This window comes from Gadus macrocephalus, chromosome 22 (genome assembly GCF_031168955.1).
Source record: "Gadus macrocephalus chromosome 22, ASM3116895v1".
NCBI classification, from domain to species: Eukaryota; Metazoa; Chordata; class Actinopteri; order Gadiformes; family Gadidae; genus Gadus; species Gadus macrocephalus.
This window is the reverse complement of record NC_082403.1, coordinates 11,809,488-11,815,909: the sequence shown is the minus strand read 5'-3', so window position 1 is coordinate 11,815,909 and position 6,422 is coordinate 11,809,488.

Genomic DNA, 6,422 nt, shown 5'->3' with positions numbered 1-6,422 from the left:
AACAGCAGCTTGCTTGTTTTTAAACCATTAGTGTTATGAATCGATGGACTTGACTTTAACGCCCCATCAGCATTCTAGGAAAGATTAATTAACATCTATGTAGGCATCGGCCAGACCGGATAGTAGACAGCAAAAATGTGCCCTGTTTCCTAGACTAAGTGAACTAGCTGTATCAAGTTGGGGTCTGTGTGATACATTAATTACAGTGAAAAAGTGACATGCTTGCATTGAGATGAGGTGGAATAAAAGTAAAAAATGTTTTAAATAGTTAAAATGAAACAGTATGCATAAGTATGCTTTTTTTTAACACCCCTGTTGAAGCCTGCATCGCCAGACAAATTACAAACTGTTAGTAGGCTGGAACCTCTGAGTTCATCTTCAATTTCCAAGGGCGTCACCAATGGGCGCAGACCAACATGCCTCTGAACGTAGTTGGATAGGCCTACAACCAATCATAGCAAAGAAACAGGTGAGGCAGCCCGGAGCAACGCAGCTCTGTCTCCATAGTGGGATCAACAAACAATTCTATACCAGCAGCAGACATCTCTGTTGATGATGAAATGCCTCTACGTCGTGCCTGAACCGTCATCCTATTCATCCCGCCTCAATGTTAGATAAACCGTTGTAATTGGTCGGTCTGTTTCGTACGGGCATAAATTTGGGATGGGAGAGAGGCCAGACCTTTCTGCAGAGGAATTGTAACATGGGCATTCGAGATTCTTTCTTGTACCCAAGATACAATATAATTTTCTGTTCCCAAAATCAACAGGCAACAAGACTGAGCCTTTGCCCGCTTTTCATATTGTGTTAAGTGTTAGATCATTTATGAAGATAATATAGATAACATACTGACTAACATAGTGTCTATGCCTTACATGTTTTATCGGCATCAACCGACATAAAAAAAAACAAAAAAAATGGCAGCATGGTTAGCGAGCTTTTTTATCCGTCAAAAAGTCCACAAAAACCAACAAAACAGTACCAGGCTAAAGTCAAAAGTCAGACACAACAGTGACAATTCAGTTCAAATATCAGACTAATGGACCACTGGAATAAAAGAGAAAACCAAAAAAGGTTTAGCATTTGGTCCGCTCTCTCTGACCGCAGTGTGAAACCACACCAGCCAGAGAAGGGTGGGGGTGGTGGAGAGAGGGAGAGGGGTGGAGCTAGTAGTGGCCCGCGCCTCCAGAGGCCCTCCCTCGCAGCTCGTCTGATAGGACGACGGCGGCTCGTTGTCATTGTTGTCGGGAGGGGCCCGGGGGGAGTCATCATTGCCAGGTGATGTCTCCACGGCAACCGCGTCAAACCCACGGCGCGTGTGTGTGTGCATTGTGCATGCGGTTCACGAGCACAATGGAGGCAAGAACAATACCTGGAGGCGTACAGGTGGAGGAACAGGAGGGAATGGAGGGCCGAGGCGAAAACACACAAGCACACACACACACACGCACACGCACGCACACGCACGCACACACACACACACACACACACACACACACACACACTCACATGGACCACACATGCCGCTGGACATGTCTCGCACCTTCAGTCCTCTGATCATACTGTATCGCGAGGAGCCAGAAAATAGCAGCTTTTGGGAAACCAGGACTAACAATAAAAAGAACATTTCAGACAGACATAACAGTCTCATTAGGGAAGTTATAAGGGCTGGGATTGAGCCTGAATACAGCAGTTCCCGTTTACCATCAGATGATTTTGTTTTCCATACATTCACAAAATGACAACAGAGACAAGAATTACGGAACAGGAAAAGTCAATTATTACAGGTGTAAATGTCCCTTGAAAATGTAATAGAATCAAGCATTGAAATGTTACATTATAGGCTTCTATAATGATTCCTGCTCATCGCTTTAATCATGAGATACAGGTGTGTATGTGTGTGTGTGTGTGTGTGTGTGTGTGTGTGTGTGTGTGTGTGTGTGTGTGTGTGTGTGTGTGTGTGTGTGTGTGTGTGTGTGTGTGTGTGTGTGTGTGTGTGTGTGTGCGTGCGTGCGTGCGTGCGTGCGTGTGTGTACCCCCCTGTGTTCTTTCTGCTACTTGCTCTTTAACCACTCAGAAGGGCGAAGGCGATGACACCACTAATCTACGTCAGGGCAAACAGGATTAAAGCCAAAGCCCATTCAGCACCACATGTCCAGATGTCTGGCAGAGGAGCAGTGTGTCTGGCAGTTGAATACAGTCACAGCCATACTGGCTATACATATATGGCCGTGTTTGTTTACGACATCGCCAATACTGTTGTGACTTGTCGACAAACAATACTAATAACGGGATTTATCTTGTGCTTCATCTCCTCTTTCTCTCCCTCTCTCTTACCTCTCACGATGTACTTCTCCCCCACTCTCTCTTTCTGCCTTGCATCCTGTTGGTTACACTGCAGCGATGGTAGGTCAGAGATTTACAAACTTAATTAGGCAGCCTTCTGATTTAAACCTTTAATGAAAAGAGGAGAATGAAATAGAGGGTGGGAATAAAGCACCAGGAACGTTTATCTGCCGAGCAGGACACAGAGTAGATGGACCGTCGGTATTCCTGGAGAACTCCCATGCCGTTACCACGGCGGTCTGACGACCCATTCTGATACTTTATACCAGCATTTTAGCAGAACTGTTGCGCAAATGTTGAAGTCAGATGATATATGAATATGAACAGCTATAGTTTAGCTGTAGAGAACGCTGGAAATCGAACATTCACTTAAATGTGCAAGGGAAAGATATGTGTGTGGGTGTGTGTTGGTGTGTGAGTGTGATTGCGGGCCGATTTCTATTTTCTCTCATTACCCCACATCTAATCTAAAGTCTAATTAGACTAGGCCAATGGTTAGCCACAGTAATACGAGCTACGCAGCCAGACATACCCCGGCCGCTTGTGTCTGTGTTTGGATGTGTGTCTGTCTGTGTGCCTTTATGCATTCAAAAATAAAACATGTTTGCTAGCTCACTTTATAGTGCCTTCATAGCCTTGGGATAGCATGACTGCAGAATAGCATTACTGTAGAATGAGTTAAGAATGAAGAATATAGGTGAGCAGGTGTGGCTAATTGGCCTGGCCTGCTTAATTGGGTCCATTACTCTTTAAGTATTTCCTAGACTCCTGCCATCCGGCCACTGACGCTGTAAGTGCAGCCTCGGATACCCAAGTGAATACTGGGAGCTTTTGAGCAGACAAAGCCGTATAAACTACACCATTTCTTTCTAATCTTCTAATCTTAACTTTACTGGGTCATTGTATATTCGTCAGAAATGGCTGCTTTACAAAAGGGCAGAACAGAGAGGGACTGACAGTGAAGGGAAGATTGTTTTCTCAGATTTCCATTTTTAGTTTTCACTTAGCTTCTTTTGATAGAGAGAGCAAGGGCAGTGGGATGTTGTTAGTGGTGATGTTATTTTATAGGCTTGCTTTAGGAATTCAATCAATGATGAGATTGAGCAATGAAGTGCAACTAATATGCCAATAACCACCCCCCCCCAAAGAGAGAGAGAGAGAGAGAGAGAGAGAGAGAGAGAGAGAGAGAGAGAGAGAGAGAGAGAGAGAGAGAGAGAGAGAGAGAGAGAGAGCGAGAGAGAGAGAGAGAGAGAGAGAGAGAGAGAGAGAGAGAGAGAGAGGGGAGAGAGACAGAGAGACAGAGCGAGAGTGAGAGAGAGAGACAGAGCGAGAGTGAGAGAGAGAGCGCGAGAGAGATAGAGAAGCTGCCTTGAATCACCTTGGAATTGTTTGCGTAAGCAAATAGAGTAAGGTCAGATCTCTCCATGACTGGTCAGAATATATGGTAACTTCCTGTTTGCCTGGCAGAGGTTTCTGGAGGCTGTGCCAAAGCACATTGATTGGACACTGGAACTATAGCATTATTGTTTAATGCATGGTACTAATAAACAGACATATATGAATGATAGGAATTGTTTGGGAATTTGGAAAGTTATTACATGGCAGATTTAAATCAGAACAAGGTTATCTTTTCAAAGTCTCAACTTCAATGTGGAACACCTTATTTGGGATATTAAATTTGAAATGTGCCCTTGGTCCATATGTGACAGAACTAAATCCTCACATCCTCTGTTGCTGCTTTTGAATTTAATACATGCCCATATAAGGCCCACGGTCAATTGCAAGCAAACACCTTATTCTGAATAAGACACTATAGTTATTATTTAACTTCTGAAGAGCATTGACTGCATGTCAACAAACCTAGTACATAAGACGGAAAACCCTGCTTTCTGCTCATTTTTGTGTTGAGTCTGACTTCTGTTTGTCTTTCTCTCTGTACAACACACATGCCTTGTATCCTTGTAATGCAAACACATGTCATCTGTTGTTAAATATTTGTGTGAACCGCATCACTTCTAAATAGGCGTAAACCTTTTTTCAGTTCACCATTAGCCAAAACAGCTTGTAACTTGATATGCCCTGGTTGGTCATTGAGAATGTGGCCAGTTCGACCAAAACACAGAAACCCCAGCATGGCCCGCAAATAGGGCTAAAAGCATTCTTTCTAGGTGTGGAATGTTACCACATATGAACGACTAGAGGCGAAAACATATGTTCCATTCACTAATGCCCAAATATAAAGCTTTCACCCAGACAGGTTGGAGTTCTCTCTGTGAAGGATACACAATAACACAAAACATGTATTGCTATAACCTTGATGAAAGTGGTCTCAATGTCCTAATAGGAGCATTTGTAAGGTGTTGATATGTAGCAAATTCCAGGCGGCAATTGCAAGGCACCTATTAGCCTTCCCTATGGAACTGGTTGTGTAATTAGCACTTGACAAGAAGATACAAATAGCCTGTATGTTTTTGTTATGTTCACATTTTAGACCGTACAAAGGGGCTGCAGGAACATTCCCTATGTTTTGCCATCAACAACATAGCCAATCAGCCAATTGCTGATCACTCCCAGGTTTTTCTAAAAAAAAAATACTTGAGTCACACATTTTAATAAATAGTCATATAGTACGTTATTATTTGGGTCCTGACCTGCACTACACATGTCGATAATGGTTGTGAGCTATTTGGTGTGTTTATCCTCGGGGGTCCATAAGGGTTTGGTTGGGGCAACCAAAAGTCAGTGCAGGTGTCACTCCATCTCGCCTCGTGGGACATGACGTTTTTTTCTGCATAGTACTATGTAATTGGTCGAACGAGGAGTGCAACGCCGCATTTTCTAGTGTAAGGGTAAAGGGATGTTGATTCCCATTCACACACATAGTCTACACGCACAGTTCCCACCACAGCCTATCAACCATCGAGGACGGAAATTAACATTTGTAGAAAACCTACCTTTCGACTCGCAGTCAGCGCAGAATTTATTCTCTTCGAGCGCTAATAGTGAGTTGAGGACAGCCTGGTATCTGTCAATGTCTTTCACAGATTTGCCAGTCATCATTGCACTCTATCAACACCTCCAGAGCCCGTTGTCCTCGCAGGCTGTTAGCAAATTGTCTAATAGTATTACGCCAGGGTTTATGTCAAATAGACAAGTAGACTACAATGCAGCAGATGCGCTGTGTTCCTTGTCCTTTTCGGTCGATTAAAGCAGGATTGTCACTACGCTGCGATATTTTCTTTTTAAACGACCCGGCATGCACGTTGTTTGAGTTGTTATAGCCTACTAGTGTATTTTCTTTAAAAAAAATAACAATAATCGCTCCTCGACTTTCACGGGCGCATCTGTATCCCTTTAATTTCTAGCGAGGCTTCTTCCTCCAACTGTCCTCCTCTTACTTCCCCCTGGCTGTTACTGGCAGCGGCCGCCACACCAGCGTGCGCGCACATGCGTACACACAGCCTACACGGTCACACACGCGCCTCATAAACACTAGCGTGAGCGCGCGCACATCGCACAGACACACACGCACACACACACACACACACACACACACACACACACACACACACACACACACACACACGCACACACATACGCACACACACACACACACACACACACACACACACACACACACACACACACACACACACACACACACACACACACACACACTAAGGCTCGCACGAACACACACACACACACACACACACACACACACACACACACACACACACACACACACACACACACACACACACACACCTAAACACACACACACACACACACACACACACACACGCACGCACGCACGCACGCACACACACACACACACACACACACACACACACACACACACACACACACACACACACACACACACACACACAGAGTCAATTAGTATTATAATTATGTTGTCCGATAAGGTCATTCATGGTAATTATCTAAACGTGTTATAACATATGTTTACACGTTATAATTTCTAATAATCTAAATGTTTAACTCATTGGTTTACAAACACACGCTATTTACACGGCTTACAAAAGACGGAAGAAAGCATGCCATCTCCTGGT